The sequence below is a fragment of the Chiloscyllium punctatum genome, chromosome 17 (genome assembly GCF_047496795.1).
Source record: "Chiloscyllium punctatum isolate Juve2018m chromosome 17, sChiPun1.3, whole genome shotgun sequence".
Classification (NCBI taxonomy): domain Eukaryota; kingdom Metazoa; phylum Chordata; class Chondrichthyes; order Orectolobiformes; family Hemiscylliidae; genus Chiloscyllium; species Chiloscyllium punctatum.
Window position 1 is genome coordinate 14,897,571 of NC_092755.1, and position 24,792 is coordinate 14,922,362.

Genomic DNA, 24,792 nt, shown 5'->3' on the forward strand with positions numbered 1-24,792 from the left:
TGTACAGTGGGAGGCATATCGGGGTGTGATGGTTACTGTACAGTGGGTGGTACGTCGGGGTGTAATGGTTACTGTATAGTGGAAGGTATGTCGGGGTGTGGTGGTTACTGTACCGTGGGAGGTATGTCGGAGAGTGATGGTTAGTGTACATTGGGGAGTGTGTCGGGGTGTGATAGTTAGTGTACAGTGGGAGGCATATCGGGGTGTGATGGTTACTGTACAGTGGGTGGTACGTCGGGGTGTGATGGTTACTGTATAGTGGAAGGTATGTCGGGCTGTGATGGTTACTATACAGAGGGAGGTATGTCGGGGTGTGATGGTTACTGTACAGTGGAAGGTATGTCGGGCTGTGATGGTTACTGTATAGTGGGAGGTATGTCGGGGTGTGATGGTTACTGTACAGTGGAAGGTATGTCGGGCTGTGATGGTTACTGTATAGTGGGAGGTATGTCAGGCCGTGATGGTTGCTGTACAGTGGGAGGTATGTCAGTGTGTGATGGTTGCTGTACAGTGGGAGGTATGTCAGGCCGTGATGGTTGCTGTACAGTGGGAGGTATGTCGGGCAGTGATGGTTACAGTGCAGTGGGAGATATGTAGGGGTGTGATGATTACTGTACAGTGGGAGGTATGTCGGGGTGTGATAGTTACAGTACAGTGCGAGGTATGTCAGGCCGTGATGTGTACTGTACAGTGGGAAGTATGTCGGGCTGTGTTGGTTACTGTGCAGTGGGAGGTATATCTGGGTGTGATGGTTACTGTACGGTAGGTTATATGTCGGTGTGTGATTGTTTCTGTACAGTGGGAGGTATGTCAGACCGTGATGGCTACTGTACAGTGGGGGTGGATGTCGGGGTCGGCTGGTTACTGAACAGAGGGAGGTATGTCAGGCTGTGATGGTCACTGTACAGTTGGAGGTATGTCGGTGTGTGATGTTAACTGTACAGTGGGAGGAATTGTCGGTCAGTGACGGTTACTGTACATTGGGAGGTATGTCCGGTTGTGATGGTTACTGTCCAGTGGGAGGAAAGTCGGACCATGATGGTTACTGTACAGTGGGAGGCATGTCGGGCAGTGATGGTTACTGGACAGTGGGAGATACGTCAGGCTGTGATGGTTACTGTACATTGGGGAGTATGTCGGGGTGTAATTGTTACTGTACAGTATGAGGTATATCGGGGTGTGATGGTTACTGTACAGTGGGAGGTATGTCGGTCCATGATGGTTACTGCACAGTGGGTGGTATGTCGTGGTGTGATGGTTACGGTACAGTGGGAGGTATGTCGGGCTGTGATGGTTACTGTACAGTGGGAGGTATGTCGTGGTGTGATGGTTACTGTACAGTGGGAGGTATGGCGGGTCGTGATGGTACCTGTGCTGTGCGAGGTATGTCGTGTCTTGATGGTTACTGTGCAGTGGGAGGTATGTCGCGGTGTGATGGTTACTGTACAACGGGAGGTAAGTCGGGGTGTAATGGTTACTGTACAGTGGGATGTATGTCGGGGTGCAACAGTAACTGTACAGCAGGAGGTATGTTGGGGTGTAATAGTTACTGTACATTGCGAGGTATGTCAGGCCGTGATGGTTGCTGTAGAGTGGGAGGTATGTCAGGCTGTGATGGTTACTGTACAGTTGGAGGTAAGTCGGGGTGTGATGTTTACTGTACAGTGGGAGGTGTGTCGGTGTGTGATGTTAACTGTAGAGTGGGAGGGATGTCGGTCAGTGTAGGTTACTGTACATTGGGAGGTAAGTCCGGTTGTGATGGTTACTGTACAGTGGGAGGAAAGTCGGACCATGATGGTTTCTGTACAGTGGGAGGCATGTCGGTCTGTGATGGTTACTGTACAGTGGGAGTTATTTCGGGCCGTGATGGTTACCATACAGTGGGAGGTTTTTCGGGAAGTGATGGTTACTGGACAGTGGTGAATACGTCGGGCCGTGATGGTTACTGTACCGTCGGAGGTATGTCGGGGCGTGATGGTTACTGTACAGTGGGAGGTATGTCGTGGTGTCATAGTTACTGTAGATTGGTAGGTATATCAGGCAGTGATGGTTACTGTACGGTGGGAGGTATGTTGGGCAGTGATGGTTACAGTACATTGGGGAGTATGTCGGGGTGTGATAGTTACTGTACAGTAGGAGGTATATCGGGGTGTGATGGTTACTATACAGTGGGAGGTATGTCTGGGTGTGATGGTTACTGTACAGTGGAAGTTATGTCGGGGTGTGATGGTTACTGTACAGTGGGAGGTATGTCGGGCCGTGATGGTAATTGCACAGTCGGAGGTATGTTGGGGTGTGATGGAAACTGTACAGTGGGAAGTATGTCGGGGTGTGATGGTTACTGTACAGTGGGAGGATTGTCGGGGTGTGATGGTTACGGTACAGTGGGAGGTATGTCGGACCATGATGGTTACTGCACAGTGGGTGGTATGTCGGGGTGTGATGGTTACTGTACAGTGGGGGGTAAGTCGGGCAGTGATGGTTGCTGTACAGTGGGAGGTATATCGGGTTGTGTTGTTTACTGTACAGGTGGAGTTATGTCTGGGTGTGATGGTTCCTGTACATTGGGAGGTATGTCGGGCAGTGATAGTTACTCTCCAGTGGGCGGTATGTCGGGGTGTGATGGTTACTGTACAGTGGGACGTATGTCGGGCAGTGACAGTTACTGCACAGTTGGCGGTCTGTCGGGCAGTGTTAGTTACTGTACAGTGGGAGATATGTCGGGCCGTGACGGTTACTGTCCAGTGGGAGGTATGTCTGGGTGTGATGGTTACTGTACAGTGGGAGGTATTGCGGGTTGTGATGGTTAATGTACAGTGGGAAGTATGTCGCGTCGTGGTGGTTACTGTACAGTGGGAGGTATGTCGGGGTGTGATTTTTACTGTACGGTGGGAGGTATGACGGGGTGTGATAACTCCAGTACATTGGGGTTATGTCGGGGTGTGATGGTTAGTCTATAGTGGAAGGTATGTCGTGGTGTGATGATTACTCTACAGTGGGTTGTATATCGCGCCGTGATGGTTACTGTACACTGGGAGGTATGTCGGGGTGCAATAGATACTGTACAGTGGGATGTATGTCGGGGTGTAATAGTTACTGTGCAGTGGGAGGTATGTCGGGTTGTGATGGTTACTGTACAGTGGGAGTTATGTCGGGGTGTGATTTTAATGTACAGTGGGAGGTATGACGGGGTGTGATAACTCCAGTACATTGGGGTTATGTCGGGGTGTGATGGTTACTCTATAGTGGAAGGTATGTCGTGGTGCGATGATTACTCTACAGTGGGTGGTATATTGCGCCGTGATGGTTACTGTACACAGGGAGGTATGTCGGGGTGCAATAATTACTGTACAGTGGGATGTATGATGGAGTGTAATAGTTACTGTGCAGTGGGATTATTGTTGGGGTGTGATGATTACTGTACAATGGGAGGTATGTCGGGTCGTGATGGTTTCTGTACAGTGGAAGGTATGTCGGGTTGTGATAGTTACTGTACAGTGGGTGGTATGTCGGGCCGTGATGGTTACTGTACACTGGGAATTATGTCGGGGTGTTATAGTTACTGTACAGTGGGAGGTATGTCGGGCTGTAATAGTTACTGTACAGTGGAAGGAATGTCGGGGTGTGATGGTTACTGTACAGTGGGAGGTATGTCGGGGTGTGATAGTTACTGTACAGTGGGACGTATGTCGGGCAGTGATGGTTATTGTGCAGTGGGAAGTATGTCGAGCTGTGATGGTTTCTGTACAGTGGGAGGTATGTCAGACCGTGATGGCTACTGTACAGTGGGGGTGGATGTCGGGGTCGGCTGGTTACTGAACAGAGGGAGGTATGTCAGGCTGTGATGGTCACTGTACAGTTGGAGGTATGTCGGTGTGTGATGTTAACTGTACAGTGGGAGGAATTGTCGGTCAGTGACGGTTACTGTACAGTGGGAGGAATGTCCGGTTGTGATGGTTACTGTACAGTGGGAGTTATTTCGGGCCGTGATGGTTACTGTACAGTGGGAGTTATTTCGGGCCGTGATGGTTACTGTACAGTGGGAGGTTTGTCGGGCAGTGATGGTTACTGGACAGTGGGAGATACGTCAGGCTGTGATGGTTACTGTACATTGGGGAGTATGTCGGGGTGTGATAGTTACTGTACAGTAGGAGGTATATCGTAGTGTGATGGTTACTGTACAGTGGGAGGTATGTCGGTCCATGATGGTTACTGCACAGTGGGTGGTATGTCGGGGTGTGATGGTTACGGTACAGTGGGAGGTATGTCGGGCTGTGATGGTTACTGTACAGTGGGAGGTATGTCGTGGTGTGATGGTTACTGTACAGTGGGAGGTATGGCGGGTCGTGATGGTACCTGTACTGTGCGAGGTATGTCGGGTCTTGATGGTTACTATGCAGTGGGAGGTATGTCGCGGTGTGATGGTGACTGTACAACGGGAGGTATGTCGGGGTGTAATGGTTACTGTATAGTGGGATGTATGTCGGGGTGCAGTAGTAACTGTACAGCAGGAGGTATGTTGGGGTGTAATAGTTACTGTACATTGGGAGGTATGTCAGGCCGTGATGGTTGCTGTACAGTGGGAGGCATGTCGGTCAGTGATGGTTACAGTCCAGTGGGAGATATGTAGGGGTGTGATGATTACTGTACAGTGGGAGGTATGTCGGGGTGTGATAGTTACAGTACAGTGCGAGGTATGTCAGGCCGTGATGGTTACTGTACAGCGGGAAGTATGTCGGGCTGTGTTGGTTACTATGCAGTGGGAAGTATGTCTGGGTGTGATGGTTACTGTACAGTAGGTTATATGTCGGTGTGTGATGGTTTCTGTACAGTGCGAGGTATGGCGGGTCGTGATGGTTACTGTACAGTGCGAGGTATGTCGGGGTGTGATCGTTACTGTACAGTGGGAGGTATATCGGGGTGTGATGTCTACTGTACAGTGGGAGGTATGTCGGGGTGTGATGTCTACTGTACACTGGGAGGTATGTCGGTGTGTGATGTTAACTGTACAATGGGAGGATTGTCGGGCTGTGATGGTTACTGTACAGTGGGAGTTATTTCGGCAGTGATGGTTACTGTACAGTCGGAAGTATGTCGGGGTGTGATGGTTACTGTACAGTGGGAGGTATGTCGGGGTGTGATAGTTACTGTAGAGTGGTAGGAATGTCAGGCCGTGATGTTTACTGTGCAGTGGGAGGTATGTCGGCTGTGGTGGTTACTGTACAGTGGGAGTTATGTCGGGGAGTGATGGTTCCTGTACATTGGGAGGTATATCGGGGTGTGATGGTTACTGTATAGGGGGAGGTATGTCGGGGTGTGATGGTTACTGTACAGTGGAAGGTATGTCGGGGTGTGATGGTTACTGTACAGAGGGAGGTATGTCGGTGTGTGATGGTTCCTGTACAGTGGAAGGTATGTCGTGGTCTGATGGTTACTGTAGAGTGGGAGGTATGTCGGGGTGTGATGGTTACTGTACAGTGGGAGGTATGTCGGGGTGATATGGTTACTGTACCGTGGGAGGTATGTCAGAGAGTGATGGTTACTGTACATTGGGGAGTGTGTCGGGGTGTGATAGTTAGTGTACAGTGGGAGGCATATCGGGGTGTGATGGTTACTGTACAGTGGGTGGTACGTCGGGGTGTGATGGTTACTGTACCGTGGGAGGTATGTCGGGGTGTGGTGGTTACTGTACCGTGGGAGGTATGTCGGAGAGTGATGGTTACTGTGCACTGGGGAGTGTGTCGGGGTGTGATAGTTAGTGTACAGTGGGAGGCATATCGGGGTGTGATGGTTACTGTACAGTGGGTGGTACGTCGGGGTGTGATGGTTACTGTATAGTGGAAGGTATGTCGGGCTGTGATGGTTACTATACAGAGGGAGGTATGTCGGGGTGTGATGGTTACTGTACAGTGGAAGGTATGTCGGGCTGTGATGGTTACTGTATAGTGGGAGGTATGTCGGGGTGTGATGGTTACTGTACAGTGGAAGGTATGTCGGGCTGTGATGGTTACTGTATAGTGGGAGGTATGTCGGGGTGTGATGGTTACTGTACAGTGGGAGGTATGTCAGGCCGTGATGGTTGCTGTACAGTGGGAGGTATGTCGGGCAGTGATGGTTACAGTGCAGTGGGAGATATGTAGGGGTGTGATGATTACTGTACAGTGGGAGGTATGTCGGGGTGTGATGGTTACTGTACAGTGGAAGGTATGTCGGGCTGTGATGGTTACTGTATAGTGGGAGGTATGTCGGGGTGTGATGGTTACTGTACAGTGGAAGGTATGTCGGGCTGTGATGGTTACTGTATAGTGGGAGGTATGTCGGGGTGTGATGGTTACTGTACAGTGGGAGGTATGTCAGGCCGTGATGGTTGCTGTACAGTGGGAGGTATGTCGGGCAGTGATGGTTATTGTGCAGTGGGAAGTATGTCGAGCTGTGATGGTTTCTGTACAGTGGGAGGTATGTCAGACCGTGATGGCTACTGTACAGTGGGGGTGGATGTCGGTGTCGGCTGGTTACTGAACAGAGGGAGGTATGTCAGGCTGTGATGGTCACTGTACAGTTGGAGGTATGTCGGTGTGTGATGTTAACTGTACAGTGGGAGGAATTGTCGGGCAGTGATGGTTACTGGACAGTGGGAGATACGTCAGGCTGTGATGGTTACTGTACATTGGGGAGTATGTCGGGGTGTGATAGTTACTGTACAGTAGGAGGTATATCGTAGTGTGATGGTTACTGTACAGTGGGAGGTATGTCGGTCCATGATGGTTACTGCACAGTGGGTGGTCTGTCGGGGTGTGATGGTTACGGTACAGTGGGAGGTATGTCGGGCTGTGATGGTTACTGTACAGTGGGAGGTATGTCGTGGTGTGATGGTTACTGTACAGTGGGAGGTATGGCGGGTCGTGATGGTACCTGTACTGTGCGAGGTATGTCGGGTCTTGATGGTTACTATGCAGTGGGAGGTATGTCGCGGTGTGATGGTGACTGTACAACGGGAGGTATGTCGGGGTGTAATGGTTACTGTATAGTGGGATGTATGTCGGGGTGCAGTAGTAACTGTACAGCAGGAGGTATGTTGGGGTGTAATAGTTACTGTACATTGGGAGGTATGTCAGGCCGTGATGGTTGCTGTACAGTGGGAGGCATGTCGGTCAGTGATGGTTACAGTCCAGTGGGAGATATGTAGGGGTGTGATGATTACTGTACAGTGGGAGGTATGTCGGGGTGTGATAGTTACAGTACAGTGCGAGGTATGTCAGGCCGTGATGGTTACTGTACAGCGGGAAGTATGTCGGGCTGTGTTGGTTACTATGCAGTGGGAAGTATGTCTGGGTGTGATGGTTACTGTACAGTAGGTTATATGTCGGTGTGTGATGGTTTCTGTACAGTGCGAGGTATGGCGGGTCGTGATGGTTACTGTACAGTGCGAGGTATGTCGGGGTGTGATCGTTACTGTACAGTGGGAGGTATATCGGGGTGTGATGTCTACTGTACAGTGGGAGGTATGTCGGGGTGTGATGTCTACTGTACACTGGGAGGTATGTCGGTGTGTGATGTTAACTGTACAATGGGAGGATTGTCGGGCTGTGATGGTTACTGTACAGTGGGAGTTATTTCGGCAGTGATGGTTACTGTACAGTCGGAAGTATGTCGGGGTGTGATGGTTACTGTACAGTGGGAGGTATGTCGGGGTGTGATAGTTACTGTAGAGTGGTAGGAATGTCAGGCCGTGATGTTTACTGTGCAGTGGGAGGTATGTCGGCTGTGGTGGTTACTGTACAGTGGGAGTTATGTCGGGGAGTGATGGTTCCTGTACATTGGGAGGTATATCGGGGTGTGATGGTTACTGTATAGGGGGAGGTATGTCGGGGTGTGATGGTTACTGTACAGTGGAAGGTATGTCGGGGTGTGATGGTTACTGTACAGAGGGAGGTATGTCGGGGTGTGATGGTTCCTGTACAGTGGAAGGTATGTCGTGGTCTGATGGTTACTGTAGAGTGGGAGGTATGTCGGGGTGTGATGGTTACTGTACAGTGGGAGGTATGTCGGGGTGATATGGTTACTGTACCGTGGGAGGTATGTCGGAGAGTGATGGTTACTGTACATTGGGGAGTGTGTCGGGGTGTGATAGTTAGTGTACAGTGGGAGGCATATCGGGGTGTGATGGTTACTGTACAGTGGGTGGTACGTCGGGGTGTGATGGTTACTGTACCGTGGGAGGTATGTCGGGGTGTGGTGGTTACTGTACCGTGGGAGGTATGTCGGAGAGTGATGGTTACTGTGCATTGGGGAGTGTGTCGGGGTGTGATAGTTAGTGTACAGTGGGAGGCATATCGGGGTGTGATGGTTACTGTACAGTGGGTGGTACGTCGGGGTGTGATGGTTACTGTATAGTGGAAGGTATGTCGGGCTGTGATGGTTACTATACAGAGGGAGGTATGTCGGGGTGTGATGGTTACTGTACAGTGGAAGGTATGTCGGGCTGTGATGGTTACTGTATAGTGGGAGGTATGTCGGGGTGTGATGGTTACTGTACAGTGGAAGGTATGTCGGGCTGTGATGGTTACTGTATAGTGGGAGGTATGTCGGGGTGTGATGGTTACTGTACAGTGGGAGGTATGTCAGGCCGTGATGGTTGCTGTACAGTGGGAGGTATGTCGGGCAGTGATGGTTACAGTGCAGTGGGAGATATGTAGGGGTGTGATGATTACTGTACAGTGGGAGGTATGTCGGGGTGTGATGGTTACTGTACAGTGGAAGGTATGTCGGGCTGTGATGGTTACTGTATAGTGGGAGGTATGTCGGGGTGTGATGGTTACTGTACAGTGGAAGGTATGTCGGGCTGTGATGGTTACTGTATAGTGGGAGGTATGTCGGGGTGTGATGGTTACTGTACAGTGGGAGGTATGTCAGGCCGTGATGGTTGCTGTACAGTGGGACGTATGTCGGGCAGTGATGGTTATTGTGCAGTGGGAAGTATGTCGAGCTGTGATGGTTTCTGTACAGTGGGAGGTATGTCAGACCGTGATGGCTACTGTACAGTGGGGGTGGATGTCGGGGTCGGCTGGTTACTGAACAGAGGGAGGTATGTCAGGCTGTGATGGTCACTGTACAGTTGGAGGTATGTCGGTGTGTGATGTTAACTGTACAGTGGGAGGAATTGTCGGTCAGTGACGGTTACTGTACAGTGGGAGGAATGTCCGGTTGTGATGGTTACTGTACAGTGGGAGTTATTTCGGGCCGTGATGGTTACTGTACAGTGGGAGTTATTTCGGGCCGTGATGGTTACTGTACAGTGGGAGGTTTGTCGGGCAGTGATGGTTACTGGACAGTGGGAGATACGTCAGGCTGTGATGGTTACTGTACATTGGGGAGTATGTCGGGGTGTGATAGTTACTGTACAGTAGGAGGTATATCGTAGTGTGATGGTTACTGTACAGTGGGAGGTATGTCGGTCCATGATGGTTACTGCACAGTGGGTGGTATGTCGGGGTGTGATGGTTACGGTACAGTGGGAGGTATGTCGGGCTGTGATGGTTACTGTACAGTGGGAGGTATGTCGTGGTGTGATGGTTACTGTACAGTGGGAGGTATGGCGGGTCGTGATGGTACCTGTACTGTGCGAGGTATGTCGGGTCTTGATGGTTACTATGCAGTGGGAGGTATGTCGCGGTGTGATGGTGACTGTACAACGGGAGGTATGTCGGGGTGTAATGGTTACTGTATAGTGGGATGTATGTCGGGGTGCAGTAGTAACTGTACAGCAGGAGGTATGTTGGGGTGTAATAGTTACTGTACATTGGGAGGTATGTCAGGCCGTGATGGTTGCTGTACAGTGGGAGGCATGTCGGTCAGTGATGGTTACAGTCCAGTGGGAGATATGTAGGGGTGTGATGATTACTGTACAGTGGGAGGTATGTCGGGGTGTGATAGTTACAGTACAGTGCGAGGTATGTCAGGCCGTGATGGTTACTGTACAGCGGGAAGTATGTCGGGCTGTGTTGGTTACTATGCAGTGGGAAGTATGTCTGGGTGTGATGGTTACTGTACAGTAGGTTATATGTCGGTGTGTGATGGTTTCTGTACAGTGCGAGGTATGGCGGGTCGTGATGGTTACTGTACAGTGCGAGGTATGTCGGGGTGTGATCGTTACTGTACAGTGGGAGGTATATCGGGGTGTGATGTCTACTGTACAGTGGGAGGTATGTCGGGGTGTGATGTCTACTGTACACTGGGAGGTATGTCGGTGTGTGATGTTAACTGTACAATGGGAGGATTGTCGGGCTGTGATGGTTACTGTACAGTGGGAGTTATTTCGGCAGTGATGGTTACTGTACAGTCGGAAGTATGTCGGGGTGTGATGGTTACTGTACAGTGGGAGGTATGTCGGGGTGTGATAGTTACTGTAGAGTGGTAGGAATGTCAGGCCGTGATGTTTACTGTGCAGTGGGAGGTATGTCGGCTGTGGTGGTTACTGTACAGTGGGAGTTATGTCGGGGAGTGATGGTTCCTGTACATTGGGAGGTATATCGGGGTGTGATGGTTACTGTATAGGGGGAGGTATGTCGGGGTGTGATGGTTACTGTACAGTGGAAGGTATGTCGGGGTGTGATGGTTACTGTACAGAGGGAGGTATGTCGGGGTGTGATGGTTCCTGTACAGTGGAAGGTATGTCGTGGTCTGATGGTTACTGTAGAGTGGGAGGTATGTCGGGGTGTGATGGTTACTGTACAGTGGGAGGTATGTCGGGGTGATATGGTTACTGTACCGTGGGAGGTATGTCGGAGAGTGATGGTTACTGTACATTGGGGAGTGTGTCGGGGTGTGATAGTTAGTGTACAGTGGGAGGCATATCGGGGTGTGATGGTTACTGTACAGTGGGTGGTACGTCGGGGTGTGATGGTTACTGTACCGTGGGAGGTATGTCGGGGTGTGGTGGTTACTGTACCGTGGGAGGTATGTCGGAGAGTGATGGTTACTGTGCATTGGGGAGTGTGTCGGCGTGTGATAGTTAGTGTACAGTGGGAGGCATATCGGGGTGTGATGGTTACTGTACAGTGGGTGGTACGTCGGGGTGTGATGGTTACTGTATAGTGGAAGGTATGTCGGGCTGTGATGGTTACTATACAGAGGGAGGTATGTCGGGGTGTGATGGTTACTGTACAGTGGAAGGTATGTCGGGCTGTGATGGTTACTGTATAGTGGGAGGTATGTCGGGGTGTGATGGTTACTGTACAGTGGAAGGTATGTCGGGCTGTGATGGTTACTGTATAGTGGGAGGTATGTCGGGGTGTGATGGTTACTGTACAGTGGAAGGTATGTCGGGCTGTGATGGTTACTGTACAGTGGGAGGTATGTCGGGGTGTGATGGTTACTGTACAGTGGGAGGTATGTCAGGCCGTGATGGTTGCTGTACAGTGGGAGGTATGTCGGGCAGTGATGGTTACAGTGCAGTGGGAGATATGTAGGGGTGTGATGATTACTGTACAGTGGGAGGTATGTCGGGGTGTGATAGTTACAGTACAGTGCGAGGTATGTCAGGCCGTGATGTGTACTGTACAGTGGGAAGTATGTCGGGCTGTGTTGGTTACTGTGCAGTGGGAGGTATATCTGGGTGTGATGGTTACTGTACGGTAGGTTATATGTCGGTGTGTGATGGTTTCTGTACAGTGCGAGGTATGGCGGGTCGTGATGGTTACTGTACAGTGTGAGGTATGTCGGGGTGTGATGGTTACTGTAGAATGGGAGGTATGTCGGGGTGTGATTTTTACTGTACAGTGGGAGGTATGTCGGGGTGTGATGTCTCCTGTACATTGGGATTTATGTCGGGGTGTGATGTTAACTGTACAGTGGGAGAATTGTCGGGGTGTGATGGTGACTGCACAGTGGGAGTTATTTCAGGCAGTGATGGTTACTGTACAGTCGGAAGTATGTCGGGGTGTGATGGTTACTGTAAAGTGGGAGGTATGTCGGGGTGTGATGGTTACTGTACAGTGGAAGGTATGTTGGGGTGTGATGGTTACTGTACAGAGGGAGGTATGTCGGGGTGTGATGGTTACTGTACAGTGGAAGGTATGTCGTGGTCTGATGGTTACTGTAGAGTGGGAGGTATGTCGGGGTGTGATGGTTACAGTACAGAGGGAGGTATGTCGGGGTGTGATGGTTACTGTACAGTGGAAGATATGTCGTGGTCTGATGGTTACTGTAGAGTGGGAGGTATGTCGGGGTGTGATGGTTACTGTACAGAAGGAGGTATGTCAGGAAGTGATTGTTACTGTACAGTGGGTGGTATGTCGGGCTGTGATGGTTACTGTACAGTGGGAGTTATGTCGGGCTGTGGTGGTTACTGTACAGTCGGAGGTATGTCGGGGAGTGATGGTTACTGTACATTGGGGAGTATGTCGGGGTGTGATAGTTAGTGTACAGTCGGATGTATATCGGGGTGTGATGGTTACTGTACAGTGGGTGGTACGTCGGGGTGTGATGGTTACTGTACAGTGGAAGGTATGTCGGGCTGTGATGGTTACTGTACAGAGGGAGGTATGTCGGGGTGTGATGGTTACTGTACAGTGGAAGGTATGTCGGGCTGTGATGGTTACTGTACAGTGGGAGGTATGTCGGGGTGTGATGGTTACTGTACAGTGGAAGGTATGTCGGGGTGTGATGGTTACTGTACAGTGCGAGGTATGTCAGGCCATAATTGTTACTGTACAGTGGGAGATAAGTCGGGCTGTGATGGTTACTGTACAGAGAGTGATATGTTGGTGTATGATGGTTACTGTCCAGTGGAAGGTATGTCGGGACGTGATGGTTAATGTACAGTGCGAGGTATGTCGGGGTGTGATAGTTACTGTACAGTGGGAGATATGTGTGGCCGTGATGGTTACTGTACAGTGGAAGGAATGTCGGGCTCTGTTGGTTACTGCACATTGGGAGGTAGGCTGGGCCTTGCTGGTGACTGAACAGCGGGAGGTATGTCGGTCCGTGATGGTTACTGTGCGGTGGGAGGTATGTCGGGGTGTGTTGGTTACTGTACAGTGGGAGGTATGTCGGGGTGTGATGGTTACTGTACAGTGGGAGGTATGTCGGGCCGTGAAGGTTACTGTACAGTGGGAGTTATGTCGGGCTGTGATGGTTACTGTACAGTGGGAGGTATGTCGGGCTGTGATGGTTAGTGTACAATGGGAGGTGTGTCAGACTGTGATGGTTACTGTACAGTGCGAGGTATGTCAGGCCATAATTGTTACTGTACAGTGAGAGGTATGTCGGGCCGTGATGGTTCCTGTACAGTGTGGGTTATGTTGGGCTTGTGATGGTAACTGTACAGTGAAAGGTATGTCAGGCCTAAGCTGGTTACGGCACAGTGGGTGGTATGTCGGGCCATGATGGTTACTGAACAGTGGGAGGTATATCGCGGTGTGATGGTTACTGTACCGTGGGAGGTGTGTCGGGTCATGATGGTTAAGTTACAGAGGGAGGTATGTAGGGCCGTGATGGTTACTGAACAGTGGGAGGTATGTCGGACCGTGGTGGTTAGTGTACAGTGGGAGGTATGTCGGAGTGTGATGGTTACTGTACAGTGGGAGATCTGTCGGGCCGTGATGGTTACTGTACATTGGGAGGCATGTGGGGCCGTGATGGTTACTGTACAATGGGAGGTGTGTTGGGGTGTGATGGTTACTGTACAGTGGGATATATGTCTGGCCGTGATGGTTACTGTACAGTGGGAGGAATGTCAGCTTGTGATGGTTACTATACAGTGGGAGGTAAGTCAGACCATGATGGTTACTGTACAGAGGGAGGTATGTTAGGCCGTGATGGTTACTGTACTGTGGGTGGTATATCGGGCTCTGTTGGTTACTGCACATTGGGAGGTAGGCTGGGCATTGCTGGTGAATGAACAGCGGGAGGTGTGTCGGTCCGTGATGGTTACTGTATAGTGGGAGGTATGTCTATGCGTGATGGTTTACTGTACAGTAGGAGGTATGTCAGACTGTGACGGTTCCTGTGCAGTGGGAGGGATGTCGGGCCGTGATGGTTACAGTACAGTGGGAGGTATGTCAGGCCGAGCTGGTTACTGTACAGTGGGAGTTATGTCGGGCCATGATGGTTACTGTACAGTGGGAGGAATATCGGGCCGTGATGGTTACTGCACAGTGGGAGGCATATCGGGGTGTGATGGTAACTGTACAGTGGGAGGTGTGTCGGGCCATGATGGTTACTTTACAGTGGGAGGTATGTCGGGGTGTGATGGTTACTGTACAGTGGGAGGTATGTCGGGCCGTGGTGGTTACTGCACAGTGGGTGGTATGTCAAGGTGTGATGGTTACTGTACAGTGGGAGGTATGTCGGTCCATCATGTTTACTGTACAGTGGGAGGAATGTCGGGGCATGATGGTTACTGAACAGTGAGAGGTATGTCGGGCCGTGATGGTTCCTGTACAGTGGGAGTTATGTCGGGGTATGATGGTTACTGTACAGTGGGAGGTATGTCAGGCTGTGATGGTAACTGTACAGTGGGAGGTATGTCGGTCCATCATGTTTACTGTACAGTGGGAGGAATGTCGGGCCATGATGGTTACTGCACAGTGGAAGGTATATCGCGGTGTGATGGTAACTGTACAGTGGGAGGTATGTCGTGCCATGATGGTGACTGTACAATGGGAAGTATGTCGGGTTGTGATCTTTACTGTACAGTGGGAGGTATGTCGGGGTGTGATAGTTACTGTACAGTGGGAGGTATGTCGGGCCGTGATGGTTACTGTACAGTGGGGGGTATGTCGGTGTGTGATCATTACTGTACAGTCGGAGGTATTTCGGGCCGTGACGGTTACTGTACAATGGGAGATATGTCTGGCCGTGATGGTTACTGTACAGTGGGAGGAATGTCGGGCTCTGATGGTTACTGTACAGTGGGAGGTAAGTCAGACCATGATGGTTACTGTACAGTGGGAGGTATGTTAGGCCGTGATGATTACTGTACAGTGGGAGGTATATAGGGCTCTGTTGGTTACTGCACATTGGTAGGTAGGCTGGGCCTTGCTGGTTACTGAACAGCGGGAGGTTTGTCGGTCCGTGATGGTTACAGTTACAATGGGAGGTATGTCGGGGTGTGATGGTTACTGTACAGTTGGAGGTATGTCGGTCCGTCATGGTTACTGTCCAGTGGGAGTTATGTCAGACCGTGATGGTTACTGTACATTCGTCGGTATGTCGGGCCGTGATGGTTACTGTACAATGGGAGGTGTGTCGGGGTGTGATGGTTACTGTACAGTTGGTGTTATGTTGGGCTGTGATGGTAACTGTACAGTGGGAGGTGTGCCGGGCCGTGATGGTTACTGTACAGTGGGATGTATGTCGGTGTGTGGTGGTTACTGTACAGTGGGAGGTATGTCGGGGTTTGATGGTTACTGTGCAGTTGGAGGTATGTTGGGGTGTGTTGTTTACTGTACATTTGGAGGTGTGGTAGGCAGTGATTGTTACTGTACAGTGGGAGGTATTTCGGGGTGTGATGGTTACTGTACAGTGGGAGATATGTCAGGCTGTGATGGTTATTGTACAGTGTGAGGTATGTCGTCTGTGATGGTTACGGTACAGTGGGAGGTTTGTCGGAGTGTGTTGGTTACTGTACAGTGGGATGGATGTTGGGGTGTGATAGTTAATGTACAGTAGGAGATATGACGGGTCGTGATGGTTACTGTACAGGGGGAGGTATTTCGGGCCATGATGGTTAGTGTAGAGTGGGAGGTATGTCGGGGTGTGATGGTTACTGTTCACTGAGAGGTATGTCGGGGTGTGTTGTTTACTGTACAGTGGGAGGTATGTCCGGAGGTGATGGAAACTGTATACTGAGAGGTATGTCGGACCGTGGTCGTTACTGCACAGTGGGTGCTATGTCGGGGTGTGATGGTTACTGTACAGTGGGAGGTGTGTCAAGCCGTGATGGTTAATGTACAGTGGGAGGTCTGTCGGGGTGTGATGGTTACTGTACAGTGGGAGGTATGTCGGGTTGTGATGGTTACTGTACAGTGGTGTTATGTAGGGGTGTGATGGTTACTGTATAGTGGAAGGTATGTCGTGGTGTGATGGTTACTGTATAGTGGAAGGTATGTCGTGGTGTGATGGTTACTGTACAGTGGGAGGTATGTCGGGCTGTGATGGTTACTGTACAGAGGGAGGTATGTCGGGGTGTGATGGTTACTGTACAGTGGGAGGTATGTCGGGGTGTGATAGTTACTGTACAGTGGGGGGTATGTCGGGCCGTGATGGTCACTGTACAGTGGGAGGCATGTTGGGGTGGGATGGTTACTGTACAGTGGGAGATACGTCAGACCATGATGGTTACTGTACAGTGGGAGATATGTCTGGCCGTGATGGTTACTGTACAGTGGGAGGAATGTCGTGCTGTGATGGTTTCTGTACAGTGGGAGGTATATCAGGCTGTGATGGTTGCTGTACAGTGGGAGGTATGCCAGGCCGTGATGGTTACTGCACATTGGGATGTATGTCGGGGTGTGATGGTTAATGTACAGTGGGAGGTAGGTTGGGCTGTGATGGTTACTGTACATTGTGAGGTATGTCAGACCGTGATGGTTACTGTACAGTGGGAGGTAGGTCAGGCAGTGATGGTTACTGTACAGTGGGAGGGATGTCGAGGTGAAATGTTGACTGTACAGTGGGAGATATGTCGGTGTGTGATGGTAACTGTACGCTGTACGGTAAGTCGGTCAGTGATGGTTACTGTACAGTGGGAGGTATGTCAGACCGTGATGGTTACTGTGCAGTGGGAGGTCGGTCGGGCAGTGATGGTTACTGTACAGTGGGAGGTATGTCGGGCCGTGATGGTTACTGTACACTGAGAGGTATGTCGGGGTGTAATAGTTACTGTACAGTGGGAGGTATGTCGGGGTGTGTTAGTTACTGTACAGTGAGAGGTATGTCGGGGTGTGATGGTTACTGTACAGTGGGAGGTATGTCGGGTTGTGATGGTTACTGTACAGTGGGAGGTATTTCGGGGTGTGATGCTTACTGTACAGTGGGAGGTATGCTGGGTTGTGATGGAAACTGTACAGTGGGAGGTAGTTCGGGCAGTGATGGTTAATGTACAGTGGGAGGTAGGTTGGGCTGTGATGGTTACTGTACATTGGGAGGTATGTTGGGGTGTGTTAGTTACTGTACAGTGAGAGGTATGTCGGGGTGTGATGGTTACTGTACAATGTGAGGTATGTCAGGGTTTGATGGTTACTGTACAGTGTGAGGTATGTCGGAGTGTGATTGTTACTGTACAGGGGGAGGTATGTCGGATCATGATGGTTGATGTACAGTGGGAGGTAGGTTGGGCTGTGATGGTTACTGTACATTGTGAGGTATGTCAGATCGTGATGGTTACTGTACAGTGGGAGGTAGGTCAGGCAGTGATGGTTACTGTACAGTGGGAGGGATGTCGAGGTGAAATGTTGACTGTACAGTGGGAGATATGTCGGTGTGTGATGGTAACTGTACGCTGTACGGTAAGTCGGTCAGTGATGGTTACTGTACAGTGGGAGGTATGTCAGACCGTGATGGTTACTGTACAGTGGGAGGTCGGTCGGGCAGTGATGGTTACTGTACAGTGGGAGGTATGTCGGGCCGTGATGGTTACTGTACACTGAGAGGTATGTCGGGGTGTAATAGTTACTGTACAGTGGGAGGTATGTCGGGGTGTGTTAGTTACTGTACAGTGAGAGGTATGTCGGGGTGTGATGGTTACTGTACAGTGGGAGGTATGTCGGGTTGTGATGGTTACTGTACAGTGGGAGGTATTTCGGGGTGTGATGCTTACTGTACAGTGGGAGGTATGTTGGGTTGTGATGGAAACTGTACAGTGGGAGGTAGTTCGGGCAGTGATGGTTAATGTACAGTGGGAGGTAGGTTGGGCTGTGATGGTTACTGTACATTGGGAGGTATGTTGGGGTGTGTTAGTTACTGTACAGTGAGAGGTATGTCGGGGTGTGATGGTTACTGTACAATGTGAGGTATGTCGGGGTTTGATGGTTACTGTACAGTGTGAGGTATGTCGGAGTGTGATTGTTACTGTACAGGGGGAGGTATGTCGGATCATGATGGTTGATGTACAGTGGGAGGTTTGTCAGATTGTGATGGTTACTGTACAGTGGGAGATATCTCAGACCGTGATGGTTACTGTACAGTGGGAGGTACGTCGGGCAGTGATGGTTACTGTACAGTGGGAGGTATGTCGGGCCGTGATGGTTACTGTACACTGAGAGGTAGGTCGGGGTGTAATAGTTACTGCACAGTGGGAGGTATATCGGGGTGTGTTAGTTACTGTACAGTGAGAGGTATGTCGGGGTGTGATGGTTACTGTACAGTGGGAGGTATGTCGGGTTGTGATGGTTACTGTACAGTGGGAGGTATGTCGGGCCGTGATGGTTACTGTACAATGTGAGGTATATCGGGGTTTGATGGTTACTGAACAGTGGGATGTATTTCGGGGTGTGATTGTTACTATACAGTGGGAGGTATGTCAGTCCGTGATGGTTACTGTACAGAGGGAGGAATGCCAGGCTGTGATGGTTACTGTACAGTGGGAGTTAAGTCAGACCATGATGGTTACTGTACAGTGGGAGCTATGTTTAGCCGTGTTGGTTCCTGTGCAGTGGGAGGTATATCGGGCTGTGATGGTTACTGCACAGTGGGAGATATGTCTGGCCGTGATGGTTACTGTGCAGGGGGAGGAATGTCGTCCTGTGATAGTTACTGTACAGTGGGAGGTAAGTCAGACCATGATGGTTACTGTACAGTGGGAGGTATGTTAGGCCGTGATGATTACTGTACAGTGGGAGGTATATCGGGCTGTGATGGTTGCTGTACAGTGGGAGGTATGTCAGGCTGTGATGGTTACTGTACAGTTGGATGTATGCCGGCCCGTGATGGTTACTGTACATTGGGAGGTATGTCGGGATGTGATGGTTAATGTACAGTGGGAGGTATGTCATAACGTGATGGTTACTATACAGTGGGAGTTATATCGGGCCGTGATTGCTACTGTACATTGGGAGGTATGTCAGACCGTGATGGTTAGTGTACAGTGTGAGGTATGTCGGGCTCTCATGGTTACTGTACAGTGGGAGGTATATCGGGCTGTGATGGTTGCTGTACAGTGGGAGGTATGTCAGGCTGTGATGGTTTCTGTTCAGTTGGAACTATGCCGGGCCGTGATGGTTACTGCACATTGGGAGGTATGTGGTGGTGTGATGGTTACTGCACATTGTGAGGTATGTCAGACCGTGATGGTTAATGTACAGTGAGATGTAGGTCGGGCAGTGATGGTTACTGTACAGTGGGAGGTATGTCGGTGTGTGATGGTAACTGTACAGTGTGAGGTATGTCGAGGTGTGATGTTGACTGTAAAGTGGGAGGTATGTTGGTGTGTGATGGTAACTATACAGTGGGAGGTATGTCGGTCAGTGATGGTTACTGTACAGGGGGAGATATGTCGGACCATGATGGGTGCTTTACTGTGGGAGGTATGTCGGATTGTGATGGTTACTGTACAGTGGGAGGTCGGTCGGGCAGTGATGGTTACTGTACAGTGGGAGGTATGTCGGGCTGTGATGGTTACTGTACACTGAGAGGTATGTCGGGGTGTAACAGTTACTGTACAGTGGGAGGTATGTCGGGGTGTGTTAGTTACTGTACAGTAAGAGGTATGTCGGGGTGTGATGGTTACTGAACAGTGGGAGGTATGTCGGGTTGTGATGGTTACTGTACAGTGGGAGGTATGTCGGGGTGGGTTGGTTACTGTACAGTGAGAGGTATGTCGGGGTGTGATGGTTACTGTACAGTGGGAGGTATGTCTGGTTGTGATGGTTACTGTAGAGTGGGAGGTATTTCAGACCGTGATGGTTACTGTACAGTGCGAGGTAGGTCGGGGTGTGATGGTTAATGTACAGTGGGAGGTAGGTTGGGCTGTGATGGTTACTGTATATTGGGAGGTATGTCAGACCGTGATCGCTACTGTACTGTGGGATGTAGGTCGGGCAGTGATGGTTACTGTACAGTGGGAGGTATGTCTGGGGGTGATGGTTACTGTACAGTGGGAGGGATGTCCAGGTGTGATGGTTACTGTACACTGAGAGGTATGTGGGGGTGTAATAGTTACTGTACAGTGGGAGGTATATCGGGGTGTGTTAGTTACTGTACAGTGAGAGGTATGTCGGGGTGTGATGGTTACCGTACAGTGGGAGGTATGTCGGGTTGTGATGTTTACTGTACAGTGGGAGGTATGTCGGGCCGTGATGGTTACTGTACAATGTGAGGTATGTCTGGGTTTGATGGGTACTGTACAGTGTGAGGCATGTCGGGCCGTGATGGTTACTGTACACTGAGAGGTATGTCGGGGTGTAATAGTTACTGTGCAGTGGGAGGTATATCGGGGAGTGGTAGTTGCTGTACAGTGAGAGGTATGTCGGGGTGTGATGGTTACTGTCCAGTGGGAGGTATGTCGTGTCGTGATGGTTACTGTACAGTGGGAGGTATGTCGGGCCGTGATGGTTACTGTACAGTTGGAGGTATGTCGGGGTGTGATTGTTCCTGTACAGTGGGAGGTATGTCAGTCCGTGACGGTAACTCGACAGTGGGAGATATGTCTGTCCGTGATGGTTACTGTACAGAGGGAGGAATGCCAGGTGTGATGGTTACTGTACGGTGGGAGTTAAGTCAGACCATGATGGTTACTGTACAGTGGGAGGTATGTTTAGGCGCGTTGGTTCCTGTTCATTGGGAGGTATATCGGGCTATGATGGTTACTGTACAGTGGGAGATATGTCTTGCCGTGATGGTTACTGTGCAGTGGGAGGAATGTCGTCCTGTGATGGTTACTGTACAGTGGGAGGTAAGTCAGACCATGATGGTTGCTGTACAGTGGGAGGTATGTCGGGGTACGATGGTTACTGTGCAGTGGAAGGTATGTCGGAGTGTGATAGTTACTGTACAGTGGGAGATATGTCTGGCCGTGATGGTTACTGTACAGTGGGAGGTAAGTCCGATCATAAAGGTTACTGTACAGTGGGAGGTATGTTATGCCGTGATGGTTACTGTACTGTGGGAGGTATATCGGGCTCTGTTGGTTACTGCACATTGGGACTTAGGCTGGGCCTTGCTGGTGACTGAACAGCGGGAGGTATGTCGGTCCGTGATGGTTACTGTACAGTGGGAGGTATGTCAGGGTGTGATGGTTACTGTACAGTCGGAGGTATGTCGGGCCGTGAAGGTTACTGTAGAGTGGGAGTTATGTCGGGCTGTGATGCTTACTGTACAGTGGGTGGTATGTCGGGCTGTGATGGTTAGTGTACAATGGGAGGTATGTCAGACTGAGATGGTTACTCTACTGTTGGAGGTATGTCGGGCCGTGATGGTTTCTGTACAGTGGGAGGTATGTCGGACCGTGGTGGTTACTGTACAGTGGGAGGTATGTCGGGGTGTGATGGTAACTGTACAGTGGGAGGTGTGTCGTGCCATGATGGTTACTTTGCAGTAGGAGGTATGTAGGGCCGCGGTGGTTACTGCACAGTGGGTGGTATGTCAGGCCGTGATGGTTACTGTACAGTGGGAGGTATGTCGTGCTGTGATGTTTACTGTACAGTGCGAGGTATGCCGGGGTGCGTTGTTTACTGTACAGTGGGAGGTATGTCTGGAGGTGATGGTTACTATGTAGTGAGAGGAATGTCGGGCCATGATGGTTCCTGTACAGTGGGGGTTATGTTGGGCTGTGATGGTAACTGTACAGTGGAAGGTATGTCAGGCCGAGCTGGTTACGGTACAGTGGGAGGTATGTCGGGCCATGATGGTTACTGTACAGTTGGAGGAATGTCAGGCCGTTATGGTTACTGCACAGTGGAAGGTATATCGCGGTGTGATGGTAACTGTACAGTGGGAGGTATGTCGGGGTGTAATACTTACTGTACATTTGGAGGTATGTCAGGGTGTAATAGTTTCTGTACTGTGGGAGGTATGTCGGTCCGTGATGGTTACTGTCCAGTGGGAGTTATGCCAGACCGTGATGGTTACTGTACAATGGGAGATATGTCAGACCGTGATGGTTACTGTACTGTTGGAGGTAAGTCAGACCATGATGGTTGCTGTACAGTGGGAGGTATGTTAGGCCGTGATGATTACTGTACAGTGGGAGGAATATCGGGCTCTGTTGGTTACTGCACATTGGTAGGTAGGCTGGGCCTTGCTGGTTACTGAACAGTGGGAGGTAATTCGGTCCGTGATGGTTACTGTACAATGGGAGGTATGTCGGTCCGTCATGGTTACTGTCCATTGGGAGGTATGTCAGACCGTGATGGTTACTGTACATTCGGAGGTATGTCGGGCCGTGATGGTTACTGTACAGTGGGAGGTATGTCGGGCCGTGATGGTCACTTTACAATGGGAGGTATGTAGGGACGTGATGGTTACTGAACAGTAGGAGGTATGTTGGGGTGTGATGGTAACTGTACAGATGGAGGTATGCGGGGTGTGATGGTTACGGTACAGTGGGAGGTATGTCGGGGTGTGGTGGTTACAGCACAGTGGGTGCTATGTCGGGGTGTGATGGTTACTGTACACTGGGAGATATGTCTGGAGGTGATGGTTACTGTATAGTGAGAGGTATGTCGGGCCGTGATGGTTACTGTACAGTGGGATGTATGTCGGGGTGTGAGGTTACTGTACAGTGGTAGGTATGTCGGTGTGTGGTGGTTACTGTACAGTGGGAGGTATGTCGGGGTTTGATGGTTACTGTGCAGTTGGAGGTATGTCGGGGTGTGTTGTTTACTGTACAGTTGGAGGTTTGGTAGGCAGTGTTTGTTACTGTACAGTGGGTGGTATTTTGGGCAGTTATGGTTACTGTACAGTGGGAGCTATTTCGGGTTGTGATGGTTACTGTACAGTGGGAGATATGTCAGGCCGTGATGGTTATTGTACAGTGTGAGGTATGTCGTCTGTGATGGATACGGTAATGTGGGAGGTATGTCGGAGTGTGTTGGTTACTGTACAGTGGGGTATATGTTGGGGTGTGATCGTTAATGTACAGTAGAAGATATGACGGGTGGTGATGGTTACTTTACAGGGGGAGGTATGTCGGGCCATGATGGTTAGTGTACAGTGAGAGGTATGTCGGGGTGTGTTGTTTACTGTACAGTGGGAGGTATGTCTGGAGGTGATGGAAACTGTATACTGAGAGGTATGTCGGGTCGTGATGGTTACTGAACAGTAAGAGGTATGTTGGTGTGTGATGGTAACTGTACAGACGGATGTATGCGGGGTGTGATGGTTACGGTACAGTGGGAGGTATGTCGGGGTGTGGTGGTTACTGCACAGTGGCTGCTATGTCGGGGTGTGATGGTTACTGTACAGTGGGAGGTATGTCGGGGTGTGATGGTTACTATACAGTGGGAGGTATGTCGGGGTGTGGTGGTTACTGCACAGTGGGTGCTATGTCGGGGTGTGATGGTTACTGTATAGTGGGAGGTATGTCTGGAGGTGATGGAAACTGTATACTGAGAGGTATGTCGGGCCGTGATGGTTACTGTACAATGGGAGGTATTTTGGGGTGTGATGGTAACTGTACAGAGGGAGGTATGCAGGGTATGATGGTTACTGTACAGTGGGAGGTATGTCGGACCATGGTGGTTACTGCACAGTGGGTGCTATGTCGGGGTGTGATGGTTACTGTACAGTGGGAGGAGTGTCAGGCCGTGATGGTTAATGTACAGTGGGAGGTCTGTAAGGGTGTGATGGTTACTGTACAGTGGGAGGTATGTCGGGCCGTGATGGTTACTGTACAATGTGAGGTATGTCGGGGTTTGATGGGTACTGTACAGTGTGAGGCATGTCGGGCCGTGATGGTTACTGTACACTGAGAGGTATGTCGGGGTGTAATAGTTACTGTGCAGTGGGAGGTATATCGGGGAGTGGTAGTTGCTGTACAGTGAGAGGTATGTCGGGGTGTGATGGTTACTGTCCAGTGGGAGGTATGTCGTGTCGTGATGGTTACTGTACAGTGGGAGGTATGTCGGGCCGTGATGGTTACTGTACAGTTGGAGGTATGTCGGGGTGTGATTGTTCCTGTACAGTGGGAGGTATGTCAGTCCGTGACGGTAACTCGACAGTGGGAGATATGTCTGTCCGTGATGGTTACTGTACAGAGGGAGGAATGCCAGGTGTGATGGTTACTGTACGGTGGGAGTTAAGTCAGACCATGATGGTTACTGTACAGTGGGAGGTATGTTTAGGCGCGTTGGTTCCTGTTCATTGGGAGGTATATCGGGCTATGATGGTTACTGTACAGTGGGAGATATGTCTTGCCGTGATGGTTACTGTGCAGTGGGAGGAATGTCGTCCTGTGATGGTTACTGTACAGTGGGAGGTAAGTCAGACCATGATGGTTGCTGTACAGTGGGAGGTATGTCGGGGTACGATGGTTACTGTGCAGTGGAAGGTATGTCGGAGTGTGATAGTTACTGTACAGTGGGAGATATGTCTGGCCGTGATGGTTACTGTACAGTGGGAGGTAAGTCCGATCATAAAGGTTACTGTACAGTGGGAGGTATGTTATGCCGTGATGGTTACTGTACTGTGGGAGGTATATCGGGCTCTGTTGGTTACTGCACATTGGGACTTAGGCTGGGCCTTGCTGGTGACTGAACAGCGGGAGGTATGTCGGTCCGTGATGGTTACTGTACAGTGGGAGGTATGTCAGGGTGTGATGGTTACTGTACAGTCGGAGGTATGTCGGGCCGTGAA